The 15,045-nt window shown below is 47.4% G+C and overlaps 1 pseudogene; it reads right to left on the reverse strand.

Moving 5' to 3' along the window:
- The window catches only part of LOC138504885 (UV excision repair protein RAD23 homolog B-like), a 53,118-nt pseudogene extending 38,346 nt beyond the window's left edge, over positions 1–14,772 (reverse strand).
- Between the last annotated feature and the right edge of the window lie 273 nt (positions 14,773–15,045).

Consider the following 15,045-nt stretch of genomic DNA (forward strand, 5'->3'; position numbering starts at 1 on the left):
GATACCCAGGTTGTCACAGAGACGATTGAGCAGGGTGGCATGCTTGACTGTGTCGAAAGCAGAGGAGAGATGAAGTAGGATGAGGACAGAGGGAATGTTAGAGTCAAGGTTGGAGAGCAGGTCTCCACGGATGTTCAGGAGAGCAGTTTCCATGCTTCTGGCTGATCTGAAGCCAGATTGGTGGTCGTGGAGAGATCCAACAGAGTCAGAATGAAGGTTAAGCTGAGAGATGGCAAGCTTTTCCAGGAGCTTACCCAAAAAGGGAGTTATTCAAATGGGCGATAGTTAGCCGAGCAAGAAGGATCAGCTGTGGGTTTCTTGAGGAGAGGATGCACAAGGGAGTGCTTGAGAGGGGAGGGGAAAGACCCAGAGGCAAACTAGAGGTTGCAGAAATCGGTAAGGGCCGAGCAAGGGTAGCAAGGGTATGAACGTGGTGCTTAATGGTTTTAGAGGAACAGGGATCGACCTGTTTTGATGAGGCTTTCATAGATCAGACTTGTCTAGTGACCTCATCAGGGAGAAGGGAGGAAAGGAGGAAAAAGATGGAGGGGGGGGTTAGCTGAGGGTGGGTCAGCAAGCAGAGAAGGAGAGAAGTAAGGAGTGGGAGAGGAGGAGAGAGTGGACAAGATGTCCTGGGTTTTTGAGACAAAGTGTGTGGCAAGGGCATTGCAAAGAGCCTGAGAGGCGAGAGGAGGGGTAGAGACTGCAGCAGGGTTGGCAAGCTCCTTGCAGATTTTAAAGAGTTTGGCCGAGTTGTTAGATGCTGCAGAGACACGAGCTTGAATGTGGACTCTCTTCTTGGTGAGGACAGAGAGTCGGTATTGCCTTTGGAGCAGGCGGCAGGCCAGTTTGTCAGAGGATGAGCAAGAAGCCCTCCATTTCCTCTCGGCCGCCCCACACTTACTTTTAAGTGTAGCTAGGTCAGAGTCATACCAAGAATCGCACTTGACTTTGGGCTTCAAACGGATCCTCATGACGGGGGCAAGAGTATCAAGAGTAGCAGAAATAGAGGAGTAGAGCAGAGACAGTGCTGTGTCAGGGTGTGAGTCAGCCTGAGGTGACGGAGGGGGTGAGAAGCTGGCAGCGAGAGCCTCGACTGACACATGCTTCATGGGCCTGATGTCTGAGAAGGTGGGTGGCTATCTTGCGGTGGGCTTGGCTTGCGGGGATGAGATGGAAAGATGAGAGGAGAGGAGGCAGTGATCACTCCAGGAGAGAGGAGTGGTGAGGGGAGTAGAGAGGGGGAGGCCGGAGGAGATCAGGACATCAAGTGTGTGTCCAGCAGAGTGAGTCGGGCCGGAGGGGAGGATTGAGAGGGAGAGTGAATCGCAGAGGTCGCGAAAGAGCGCAGATGAGGAACAGGGAGAATCAAGATGGATGTTGACGTCACCAAGGAGGAGGAGTTGAGAGGTAGAGACCAGGAGGGCAGAGGAGATGTCTGCCCACTCGGAGAGAAAAGAGGTGATTTGACCAGGGGGGCCGGTAGAGCGTAGCAACAGTAATAGAGTGACTAGAAGAGAGACAGAGCCTACAGACAAGGGATTCGAAAGAGGAGTAAGTCTGAGTGGGGATGATAGAGGCAGTAATCCACTCAGGGAAGATCAAGGCTACACCCCCACCGGGACGGGTGGATCTGGGGGTGGAGAGGATCTTGTAGCTGTCAGGGAGGAGAGAGTCAAAGCTCGTGACAGAGCTGGCCATGAACCATGTCTCAGTGAGACCGAGGACATCAAGGTCAAGTTCTTCAAGGAGGTGGCAGATGTCAGAAGAGTGTTTGACAGCAGAGCGAGAGTTGAGAGTGGCAATATGGAGAAGGTTGCCAGCCTTAAAGACCTTCCGGGGAGGGGTACAAATCAGAGGTACACCCTGCGGAGGAGTGGAGGGAGCATGAGATGGGGAAGATGAAGAAGAAGAAACGGGCAAGCTAGCCAAGGGAGGGGAGTAGAGTACAGCTGGAGATGAGAGGAAGTTGATGAGGCGAGGGAACCGCCTATCAAAGAGGAGGAGATTATCCTGAGGACCTTGCACCATGACAGTGCCATTTAGGTAGACATTAATGATGACTCTGGAGGAGTCAAAGGAATCCATACGAACTTCCCAGCGGGTGCCACCATTAATGGGAGAGGAAGAGACCGGACAGAGCACATAGATCATCTGGGGGGTCCAGCGATCTGGCGGAGGAACGACAAAGAGGATGTCAGGGAGGGTTTGTCTGGCAGAAGCGCTGGAATAGGTATCAGCAACTGGGAGACCTGGGTTGGAGGCCAAGATATCCTTTTTTAAATGTCTTCTTACTAGACTTAGTGAGAAGGGAAGGATAGTTGATAGTAAAGCAGTTTCAGTAGATATGAGAAACAGATAGCGCCATGGGCAGGTAGAGAGAGGGGGCAGTGGGAGAAATAAGCGAATTGACTTTTGAAAAACGCACCCAAATTTGACATTTGGTGGTAAATGATAGGGAACCATAGGTAACTGTAATGAAGTTAGAGTAGAGGTGACTGTTGAAGTGAGAGCGAATAAAGATCATGTCAGAGAGAAACATTTGGAACAGGGAGGGGGGAGAGTGAAGGATCAAGAAGGGAACAGAAAGGGTAAAAAGAAGGAGGGGTCTAAACCCATGGAGAGGAAAGTATGGGAGTCCTGGTAGTCCAGTTACATGGCTGAGTGAGCTGGCAGCCCTAGGGCGGGCCCAAAGGGTCAGACTGTTGTAATGGCATCATGAAGCGCCTCGGTAAAGCTGACAGGGGCCTTAGAAGTGGGCCTTAGAAGTGGGCCTTGGAACAACAGGCCGGCTCCATGCCTCCGGGTGCCACCAATCAGAAGATAAGGTGGAAGTAGCCAATCACCAGGGCCAAGAAGCAGGCAGGGCAGAATGCAGAAATCAAGCGCCCATTTTGAAATGGGTTGCTCTATTACTGAAGAAATGGAAGTCAAAAGGCTTTCAGCCGAGAAAATCAGGAGTGCACTACAGTAATAAACTGCACAAACAACACGTGGATTCTGTGCACATGTGGCTGCAATGACAAGCGCTAACAAGAGATGCACTTTCAGAGTCGAATAAAAAAAAAAAAGTCTTTTCATTCTTTTGCACACCTTTTATACAAAGCAATTAGTATTGAAATGTTCACTGCAGAGTAACACCCTGATAGGAGACATTCACATAGGAACGGTTCATGTAGCCTCGTGGGGACATTTCTCGCCTGGGATCCTGACACCAGAGTTTCGTGGGGAAGGTTCTCGCCTGGGATCCTGACACCAGAGTCTCGTGGGGAAGGTTCTGGGGAAGGTTCTCGCCTGGGATCCAGACACCAGAGTCTCGTGGGGAAGGTTCTCGCCTGGGATCCTGACACCAGAGTCTCATGGAGAAGGATCTGGGGAAGGTTTCTCACCTGGGATCCTGACACCAGAGTCTCGCGGGGAAGGTTCTGGGGAAGGTTCTCGCCTGGGATCCTGACACCAGAGTCTCGTGGGGAAGGTTCTTGCCTGGGATCCTCACACCAGAGTCTCGTGGGGAAGGTTCTTGCCTGGGATCCTGACACCAGAGTCTCGTGGGGAAGGTTCTTTCCTGGGATCCTGACACCAGAGTCTCGTGGGGAAGGTTTTGGGGAAGGTTCTCGCCTGGGATCCTGACACCAGAGTGTGAACCCAGCGAGCATACAGCACACACTAAACTGAATTTAAATAAAGCCAAGACGCAATGCAATATATGTAAATCGAAAAAGGAGGCAGCCAGGTGTGTGCCCAGCCTCCAAGGTGGGGCACAGATGCCCCTGCCCAGTATGGAGGTTCTGGGCAGGTGCCCAGTGTGCGCCCCATAAAAACATCCCTGCTGACTAGAGACCTACGGAGAAATCTCCTGAGTTCCTTGTAGGCCAGTCCAGCACTGGAGGGGGCGGGAAGAAGTAGGAAGTGGGGGGATCCCTAGACCACCCTCACCTTCTCTCCTCGGTTAGTGCTTCACAGGAGCACTACCCCACCTAGAGAGCCATCCCAGCCCCCTTAGGGTGATAACGTCACAGCGCCACATCATATCCAGTCCCCGGTCCACCTGAGAGTAGGACTCACAGGACCAATTCCCAAACCCCTGCAGAAAGAAACTAGTTAGACACTACCACGTCCGAAAGAAACCAGGTATTCAGGACTGCATGTCCCAAAATGCATCAGCTTTAGAAATCCAAAACCCAGAGCGGACTGTGAGTGTGTTTTAGGTATTCAGGGAAGGATAAGCTATGGGGAAACATTGGCACATCCAGAGTGACCCCTTAGTCAGCAGGTACAGAGCATCTAAAAGAAAAACCTAACGTATGCCAACCCCCACCCAGCTGCAGGGTTTAGGTCTATTTGACCTAAAATATTTCACCAAATTTATTTGACCTTTTTTTTTTCTAAAATGCAGGGAGATGCCTCCCAGAACCCCCCGACTTCCACTCAACCTAATCTATACCCTTACCTACCCCATATATATATTTAATTAAATTTGACCAAAAAAAAAGTCAAACAAATTCGATCTAATGTTTTAGGTCAAATGTTTTTAGATCAATTATGCTAATACCAGCAACAGGGCTTGTGAAGGAGAATGGTTTCTCCCCGCCCTGCAGCTGCATCATTTAAGAGGCGAAATACTTCATTTTCTTTTCCCAAAGAGAAACCTATTTTGCGTAGGTGGGAACTACTAGAGGTTTTCCTGTCCCTAGGAATGGCCTTTTAACCATCAAAAACCCACAAACCGCAATTCTGTGCAGAGGGACAGCCAGGATGCAAGGCACGAGCAGAGCAGCAGATACACATCAACTCCTGCACTAGGAAACCAAGCAAAAGAAATCCAAGATGGAAGAACACTTTTTAAAGGCTTCCTTTCCATGGCTTGCAAGAGGAAGCAAATTAACCAATCAATACAGAGGTTTGCCTAAGCCAATCGCAGAACCGTAAGGGCTTTATAACCAAGGCTAAGAAACACCCAGACAGTGTCTTTTGGTCTGGGAGCTGAGGAGAGGAGTTTGCTAACATAGCGGGAGGGCACCAGAGCAGGGGATCCCCTTGAGCCAGGAAGAGGGAGGTGTTTCAGTGAGAGAAAGAGGAGCCCCCCCCCCCGCCAACGAAATACAAAAGAGGAGCCTGCTGCAGTGAGAGGAGAGATATCCCCTCAACCCCCGAAAATGGGTGTGTTACAGCAAGGAGGAGAAGAGACCCCCACTCAAACCCCTGAAGAACAGGTTCTCCTGTGAGAGGAGAGCACTTTGAGACAAAAAGAAAGAAACCTCTGACTCAAGAGAATGGGGCGGGGGTGGGTAGTGACAGAGAAAGAGTGGCTTTGACAGTAGAAGAGGGAATGTGTAACAGAAAAGGAGAGCCCCTGAAATCCAAAAGAGGGGTGTGCTACAGTGAAGAGAGAGCAGGGCCCTATATCCCTGGGTGCACATTAGTGAGCAGGGCACTATATCCCTGGGAGAGTGAGCAGGGCACTATACACCTGAGTGTGGGTTAGTGAGCAGGGCACTATATCCCTGGGTGCACATTAGTGAGCAGGGCACTATATCCCTGGGAGAGTGAGCAGGCACTATATCCCTGGGAGAGTGAGCAGGGCAGTATATCCCTGGGTGTGGGTTAGTGAGCAGGGGACTATGTCCCTGGGTGTTGGTTAGTGAGCAGGACACTATGTCCCTGAATGTGGGTTAGAGCAAGGTGCTATATCCCCGGGAGAGTGAGCAGTGCACTATATCCCTGGGTGTGGGTTAGTGAGCAGGGCACTGTATCCCTGGGTGTCGGTTAGTGAGCAGGGCACTTTGTCCCAGGGAGAGTGAGCAAGCACTATATCCTTGGGTGTGGATTAGTGAGCAGGGCACTATTTCAATGGGTGTGGGTTACTGAGCAGGGCACTATATCCCTGGGAGCACATTAGTGAGCAGGGCACTACGTCCTAGGGAGAGTGAGCAGGGCACTATATCCCTGGGTGTGGTTTAGTGAGCAGGGTACTATGTCCCTGAGTGTAAGTTAGTGAACAGGGCACTATGTCCCTGGGTCTGGGTTAGTGAGCAGGGCACTATATCCCTGGATGATGGAGCATGGCACTGTATCCCTGAGTGTGGGTTAGTGAGCAGGGCACTATATCCCTGGGTGCACATTAGTGAGCAGGGCACTATATCCCTGGGAGAGTGAACAGGGCAGTATATCCCTGGGTGTTGGTTAGTGAGCAGGGCACTATGTCCCTGGGTGTGGGTTAGAGCAGGGTGCTATATCCCTGGGAGAGTTGTACAGGAGGGCAGCGCATCCTCTGACGGACCCATAGGTCAGAGCTCACCCTCTAGTACCTGTAAAACAAGATAGCTGCACCTTGAGGAGGTTAGGGTGCAGTATTCACTTACTCCGACACACTTCAATAAGAACAACTCGATAGTTTGGCAAAGGGAAGTCCGTTTAATGACAAGTACAAAAAACGGGGAAACAAATGGTAATCATCAATGATGCAATCGTCTGTCTCGCTTCAACTCCCCAAATTCTTCATTCAGACAGCAACTTTTATGGGCAAAATTCGTCATCCTTTGACGTGCAGAACTCATAAGTTTGTCATGCAATTTCTATTGGTCGGAAAGGTAACTTAAGTATAGGTGCTATATCTGTATTTGGTAACAGAGCATGTGGATTGGATAACTCTTATCAGGTGGGCGTCTACACCCATCGCACTACATCACTCGTGATAGACGTCACTACAACTATGACATCTTATTTGTTCTACAAGCTATAGGACCCTAGATTATTTGGTCCATTGTGATTGGTTGGGTTACACCCCTAGACATAAATCTCCACTTTAATTAGCAGCATGCAGAATGGGCACCCAGATGCAGAGTGCCCGAAGATTCACCCTTCCTTCCTTCCATCAATCAGTACCTTTAGGGCTATGTGTCAATTAGTTGGCTGAAGATGGCCTTGAAACTGTAGTTCTTATCAGGAAAAGTTATGGCATCCTTGGGTTCTGGGTGACATCAGACGTTGGTACCTCTTTGCCCTTGGCTGGTCACATGTCTGTTCACCATGAATCTGCTTCAGTTTCCTTCTTTTCGTAGAGTTGATTCTTTGTTCAGCCCAGCCACCTGCCTGGGGCCTCCTTATCACGACCTTCACTGGCTGGCTGGTATGCTCTGAAGTTTCGATTCTTCAGGGATGGCGCTATTCTCCCTTCCTGGAGTTGACCTTGAATTCTCAAGCATCAGCTACTTCTTGCTGACTTTCGATTCCGCTCTTCCCTTCTGGTTTTAGCTGGAATATGAATATCGGCCTTGGTGGCCCCTTGCAGCCCGGGCTTAGTTCTGCTTTACAAAATGGAGTTGCACTCGTATAGCGTGCTTCATTGAGGTAGAGATATAATTGGCGCATGCCGCTCTATTCTTCTCCTAAGCATTGCAAGCAGTACCGTTTTTCTTAGCTTCTTGCGTTCCAAGCCTATTTACATGCATTCAGTTAGGGTTTATAGTCATTAAATCGAAAGCAATAATGTCGAAAAAGTCAAAATATAGAAAAAATAATGTCAAAAAACAAAAAGTCGAATTTCTTTTTTATTACTTTTTTTTCTCGAAATGGGGGTTCCCCACTAAACCCCCTTTTTTGCGTAGAATCCTTTTATGGTAGTGTTGATGGTCTGCAATAACTCCCATCTGGTTATCTGCAACCATTTAGCATTCACTCCTATTTGGATGTGCAGCAAGAGCATTGTGGTGAATACTGTGTAGGTGAGGCTAAACAGCCTGTGCTTATATGGGACTGCATGAAATGCTTCTACTGATTTGGCAGAAAAGTAAATTCTCTCTCTTAATTCGGGATACCAGTTCCACAGATCTCCTCTTTCTCGCGTGAGCATCTACCTTTGGGAAGCTGTCAATGCTCAAGTCACTTTTTGGGATCACTAGTGCTGGAACGTGGACATTCACTATCTTGCATATACCTGCCCAGTTTTTTGGCAACATTATGAATGCCTTGGATCCACACGCCCAGTAATGATCCATAATTACTGCGGTTCTGTGAGTCATACCTGGAGCTTCAAAGATCCGTCCGCAGTTCTGATTGGCTCCCATCTTCCTCGTGCCATTATTTCTAAAGAATCATTTTGGGCTTTCCAGTGGCACTATCTGCAGGGGTCCCCCTCTATCTTCGACCCATGTTAGTAACTGCACCAATTTTGGCCATAGGGGTTTGCACAGTTTTTGAGAGTTTTCTATTGCTTCCTTGCAGGCTCCAAGGACCATCCATGCTCGGCGTTTCACTACTCCTGCTTCCCATCCGTCTGGGGAAAGCACTGTTCCCCAAATCTGCATCTGGCCTCTATTTTGGATGAAGGCGCTATATAAATAACACATCATTATCATCGTTATCATTAACATTACTTTTCCATATTTGCGCTTCTTTTGGAGTTTTTCCTTGGACGTTCAGTCTCGGGTTTATCTCCCATCTTGTTCCTGCTCCTTGTGCTTCTGGCTTTGCATACCTAATCACGTAATTCCTGGTGTGAGCTCTGTTTCTTGTCTTGATGTCTTGGATACAGTCATCTTCATCAGGGTATGCGTTTCTGTTGCCCATATCAGTGAGGCATCTCTCCCCATGAATTGTCCTCTGGTGTTGCACATTGCTACGTGTGACAAACAGTGTGCTGCCGGGAGATCAATTTCTACAGCCATGAAGATCTTGGACTTTCCCATGCTGTACGGTAGGAGTGCGCAGACGTAGCATTCTCCTTCAGCTTTTCTTCTTCCGACCTCTTTCATGTGTTGGTACCAAATGTTATTTCCTAGATGTGCTGTGCTGTCTAGGTAATCGTTTAGTTCGTTGTTGTCTTCATGTGGGTTTCTCTTGATTCTTAATGTCTTTTTGTAGTTAGCTATAAGTACATCTCTAAATGCATCTATGTGACTTTTTCTTGCTGGAGGATTCTCAGGCATGCTTGTTGGAGGAACAGGCTTCATTACCTGTATCGCTGTGGTAGGAGAAGGTTTTGTGTGTCTCTTCTTCTCCTCTTGCATTCTCCCTTAGGGCTCCTTTAACCACCATCTGTGTATCATCTGTTCAACGTGTGTCCTCATCGTGGGCCTGGTGCATGTAGGAACTGATGTGCTTGCTGCGATAGTCATTGTGGTTCTATTTTTTAGTTCCTCATGCACTTTCCTTGCTCTGGCTATAAACGGGAACAAATGGTCTATCAGCATTTGTGTCTTTGCAGCAAATTCTTTTGCAGCAGCCTCTGTCTTCTTGAGTGCTTTGGTTGTATCTTTTTCAGTTGGCCTTTTGCTTGCTTCCTCTTGGTCACTTCCACTATTTTCTGGAACTGGTTGTTCGGTTGGCAGTCTCTTACTTTCTGTTGCCATCATTCGAGGTTCTGTAGCCATTGACACTTGCTCGTGTGCATTTAGTGTGTGTGTGCGTGCAGTGGTCAGTGCTACGTTTTCATTCATTCCGCGCTGACCCTGTCTCCAGCTTTTCTCTTCATTCGTTACCTCAAATGTGTATGAATCACTGTTCATTACATTTAATTTTAGCTTGTTTGCTTTACCATCAGCTTTTCTTGGAACTGGAATAACAATATAGGGTCTGGGTGCTTTTGTGGGATTCGTACGTACGCATACGTGAAATTGGAACGCTTCGTGCACCAATAAAGAACGCAGTTCTGATTGTTAATGACAGAAAAACAATAATGATCACTATACATATGCACATTATCGTTCCATATGACAATTTGCAGCATTTTCTTCCAGGGAAGTGGGGGCGCCCCTCCGCTTGTGGGAGGACTAGGTTACTGTTCTGGGCCCTCATTTCAATCATATCAATAGTTAAAGTATAAAGATCTCGTCTTTTCATTTACTCCATTATGGTCTTTCAGGAGGTCTTGGATGTAAAGTGTCTTGTGCTTCGTAAGACGCCCCCCTCTCGAGGGTGACGATTGTCTCTGGTTGCGGGATGTAGTTTCCTTGCTAGACTATGGAAAAAGATTAGACTAGCCTCTTTGGTGAGTCACACTCATTGAGCATATTCAAAATAGGTCAATTCCCAGTCCATCCCCCAAATTTGCCTTAGTCCGGAAGACATGCTGGAATGTTGCTTAAATGCGAAAAAGATGGAAAAAATTGGAAACAATAGAAAAAATGGAAAAAATGGTAAAAAAATGGGAAAAATGGTACCGTTCAAAATCAAATCAAAATGGGAATCAAATAACCATAAAAATGAAAAAATAAAAATAAAAACAAGCAGTGAAGTTCTCTTCCCTGTTCTTCTCGATCTGTCCCTCTGCGGAAAGATGAAGAACTGTGTCTCTGTCTCCTGGATCTGTCCCTCGGCGGACAGTTTCACTGGAATCTCCTCAGGTACTCTCGCTGAACGTTGGACAGCTCCACCTGGAGCATAATACCGTGAAGGAGTGTGCCCTTATGTGCGACATTAGCTGGGTCTCTGAGGTAGGTGATGACGTCAACATCTGCAGACCTTCCCACCATTTCTGGATAGTCAGTGACTAGACGAAACAGGACATTATGCGCCAGGCGGCTGTCCTCGGGTGACAGGGACATTTGTCCTGCTTGGTTGGGTTCTGGATCACAGGCCTTTCTTTTGATGAGAACAGTCTCTGCACTTTCCTGCTGCGTGGATTGCAATCACATAGTTTAGCTTGATCCACACTTGGTTCGGGTATTCATTGTTTCTTGGATCTCCGATGAATGTTAGGGTATCCGTGGTTCTCCCGATGAGTCCTGGGCACTCCTCTATGATGCGAAAGAAAAACATATAAGTGAGTTCATCTATTATCACCTGTGGAGGAAGCATCTGTGTCTATATTCCCGTACTCAGGTAGTACAATGAAGGCTTCTGCGATGACAGTCAGTAGTTGCCAGATCACCTTCTTGTTGGCAGGATTTTGGACAAAGTCTGTGATGCTGGTAACTCTCCCTACAAGCGATGGATATGTCTCTAATATTAACTGAAAACAGGACAGCACATCTCTTGTGATATTCCTGTTGGGGGATGTCATACATTCTGAAAAACAAAGCCTGGGTGTTGGTTGATTCAGGTGACTGTGTGATGTTCTTAACTTTTGCTCTTAGTTCATTAAAGTCTTGTTTACTAATAATGCTTGGATCTGGCTTGATTCAAAAAGTTTGTATCATCAGTGTGTTGTGGCTTAGATGTGCGATTATCTTCTTTACCCTGCAACTAGAATGTGTTTGTTTTGTCCTTATCCCCCTTTGCTTGGAGGAACTGTGCAGTTTTAAGCCACAACTTGTATCTGGGTTCTTGTCTTGGTTTTCCTGCTCATGCGTCCTTTTTCCTCGTCATACTTCTCGACTGCACATGCTGAGGTTCTTCCCCGTTGTCTGTAGGTTCTTTGCAGTGGGGTGCAGCTAAGGGGATCTCACCGATATAATCTTTAATGTCATTTAGGAAGATCCAACCTCTCCTGCCTTGCAGTTTCACGGCTGAGGGAGTGCAGTCCTCCACGTCGAACGGGCCGTTGAATCTTGGCTCTTCTCACCTTTTCTTTGTGTGATTTCTCACAAGTACTGTGTCACCAGGGAAGATGATTGGCGCTCATAGCCCTTGAGCTGTGGCTGTTTCAGCATCTCTCTCTGGGTCTGGTGTTGTGCTGCACCCTTTTCGTCGTCGCTGCAGTTGGTCTGAAATGACAGCGAGGCTTGATGTCATGCAGTTCAGGTATTCCGACAACTCGGTTCCCGGGACGTCTTGGGTAGACTGGGCATCTCGAGGGGTAAAGGGATCCGCATTCTCCTTCCCGTGACTATCTCGTGCGGCGTGAGATGATGGTCGGAGCCTGGTTGGTTCCGAACTGCATACAATGCCAGTGGTAGACAGTGCAGCCATCCTTTCTTTAGAGTAAGCTTCAACTTGGCTATCCTTTCCTTTAACAAGCCGTTGAGCCTCTTGCATATACCATTTCCCTCTGGATGATACGCCGACACGAACTTGTGCTTTATACCAAGCAACAAGCTAATCTGTTCAAAAACTGTATTTACAAAATGAGCCCCATTATCTGATCTCATCACCTCACACACCCCCCATCTAGGGAATACTTCCCTCACCAGGAATTCGGCAGGACAGGTTGAGTCTGGGTGTGTACAGGGACCTGCTTCTATCCATCTAGAGAATGGACACACCACTACAATTAAGTACCTGTACCGATTACATACTTGAATCATGTCGATATAATCGACGTGCAAGTGCTAAAATAGCCCATTTGCCGGGGGATGACTCCTCTCACTACTTCTAATGTGTGCCCAGCTGTGAACTGCTGGCAAATTATGCAGTTCACTATAAAAAAATGCAACCTGCTCAGCTAAATTTGGTATGAACCAGTCTTCTGCGAGCATTGCGGCTAGATTTTCTTTTGTCATATGGAACGGGTAATGTATTTGTTCTAGTGATATCTTTAGTAGGGCTACAGGCATTTCTGGTTTACCAGTGCTGTCTTGCCTCCACAATCCATCCGAGGGGTTCAAAGAACACCCTCGTAATTTCCACAGGTTCTTTTCATCCTGTGGTGCCTCCCCTTGTAGCTCCATCAATTGAGTTTGACCTATATTACTATAAGCCTCTGGTGTGGCTCGAGCTATCACCATATGCTCATGGGTGCGTGCCACTTCTACCTCCATGATTGTCTCATTTTTGGATGCCATACACTTGGCTTCTGTGTCTGCTGCATGATTTCCACGTGACACAAAATCTGTCCCGTGAGTATGGGCGGTGCATTTCACGACCGCTATGCCAACTTGGAGCTGTAGTGCCTTAATCAGCCTGTCCAATAGGGCTGCGTGCTGCACTGGCGTGCCATCTGCTCGGAGGTAGCCCCTCCTTTTCCAACGCACTAGTCCTGCGTGCACTGTGGACTTCACATAGGCGGAGTCACTGTACACCGTTACTTCCTGGTCTGCATGATTCTCAATGGCGGGTATCAACGCCAATAATTCTGCAGCCTGTGCTGAATAACGAGATGGTATTCATGCATTAACGAGTACTTGAAATTCTCTATTTGCTATTTGTTTTATTACGGCAACGCCCGTATATCTTTGTCCGTCTTCTTGGTTGATTTTCGAGGACCCGTCAATGAAAACGATCTCACCTCCCGCCAGGGCATTTTCTTTTACCCTGGGGATCATAGAATTCTTTGTAGTTTGCGCAGTCATGTATCGGCTCACCTTCAGTGACTGGTTCAGCTATAAACGTGGCTGGATTCACTGTTTTACATCGCACTATTTTGATCGATGGATTCAATATGATCACCTCATAGGCAGAGGCCCTTTGAGATGTCAATGTAGCTTTTGGTTTCTCTAATATGGAAAATAATGAGTGTTCAACATATAATGTCATGGAGCATCCCATTAAAATAGTTGCTGCCTTCACTATGGTGAACACTGCGGCTGCTAAGTTTGTTCGCATGGGAACTGGCCTCTCATTACTGGGTCCAGATTCCCACTGTAATACGCCAGAGGCTTGTACCCAACGAGGTTTTTGAGCGAGTACTGCCGTCATAACATTTCCATTCGTGTGCGAGAACAGGTAGAATTCCTCCTGCATAATTAGGAATCCCGAGAGCTGGAGCTGCGCAAAGTGCTCTCTTTAGTTCTGTGAACCCCTCTTCCATCGCTTCAGTCCATTCAATTTCTTCTTTTGTCGCTCGGAGCTTCTTGAGGGCCTGGAGCAAGGGCTTGGTATACGAGCTGTAGTCGAAAACCCATGCCCTAACATAGTTTCTATTTCTATGTGTTTGTAACGCGCCGACAGCCCACGGGCATCAGGGCGCGGAGACATCCTAAGGAAGAAAAGACGCATGCGAGAATAGGAAAACCGAAGAGAAATAAGGCAAATCAACGTCTATCGTGAATGCCTAAAAATGCCCGGATTTATCTAGGGGTTATTGAAATAAGTGGGTTTTCAGTGATTTCCTGAAATTACTGTAATTCCCTTCCTGTTTTAGGTTCCCTGGGAGACTATTCCAAAACTTGGCTGCTCTGATTGGGAAGGATCTGCCTCCACCTGTTGCCCGTTTGACCCTTGGGATGGCCAGGAGGCCTATGTTGGCTGACCTAAGGTTTCTCCTAGGTGTGTAGAGAGAGAATTTCTCTTTAAAGTACCTTGGCGCCTTGCCATATAGGCATCTATGAACAATCGTCATGGCTTTAAAATTAACTCTCTCTTCAATTCTGAGCCAATGAAGGTCTCTCCTTGCAGTCTATATGTGTTCTCCATATTTGGCTTTCTTGACGATACGAACGGCATCATTTTGCATGACCTGGCATCGTTGCAGCTCCCTCTTGGTGGCACCCACTAGTAACGCATTGCTGTAGTCCAGACGGGACAAAATGATCGCTTTTGCGATGTTTGCAGCGTTAGCTTCGCTAATATATGGTCTAATGGCTCTCAGCAGGCGCAAATAGTATGCATTATTTTTAGATAAGTAATTTACCTGTGCTTCAGCCCCCACTGATGCTTCTACCATCATCCCTAATGTTTTGACTTGAGATAGCACTGGAATTTTGGCTTCTTTTATCATAAATTCCCTAACTTGTATCTTACATGCTGGGATCCAAAGATCATGAGCTCTGTCTTGCTATTATTTAGACACATCCAGTGTCTCTGCATCCAGATGTCAATGATCTTATAAACCTCCTCTATTTTAGCGCTATCTGTCATATAATCTCCAGTTATTTCAAAAACCAGCTGTGTATCATCGGTGTAGTTTGTAAAACACACGCCGATGCTTTGCAATAGGTCACAGAGGCTACGCATGTAAAGATTAAAAAGCAGAGGAGAAAGACTCCAAATAAGATGAGAGCTGCTTCTGAGAATGTATCTCCCCAGTGGATACGTGCCTTCCTATCACTTAGAAAGGATGCTATCCAAGCCAGTGCTGATGGGGAGCAGCCTACAATGTTATCTAGTGCGGCTTGTAATAGTTGGTGATCCACTAGGTCGAAAGCTGCGCTAAGGTCGAGCAGCATGAGCATCCCTGCTTTGCCCTGGTCCATCAGCTCTAGCATATGGGATTGTAGGTCAAGCATG

This window comes from Ambystoma mexicanum, chromosome 11, assembly GCF_040938575.1.
Source record: "Ambystoma mexicanum isolate Mex_15411 chromosome 11, UKY_AmexF1_1, whole genome shotgun sequence".
Classification (NCBI taxonomy): Eukaryota; Metazoa; Chordata; class Amphibia; order Caudata; family Ambystomatidae; genus Ambystoma; species Ambystoma mexicanum.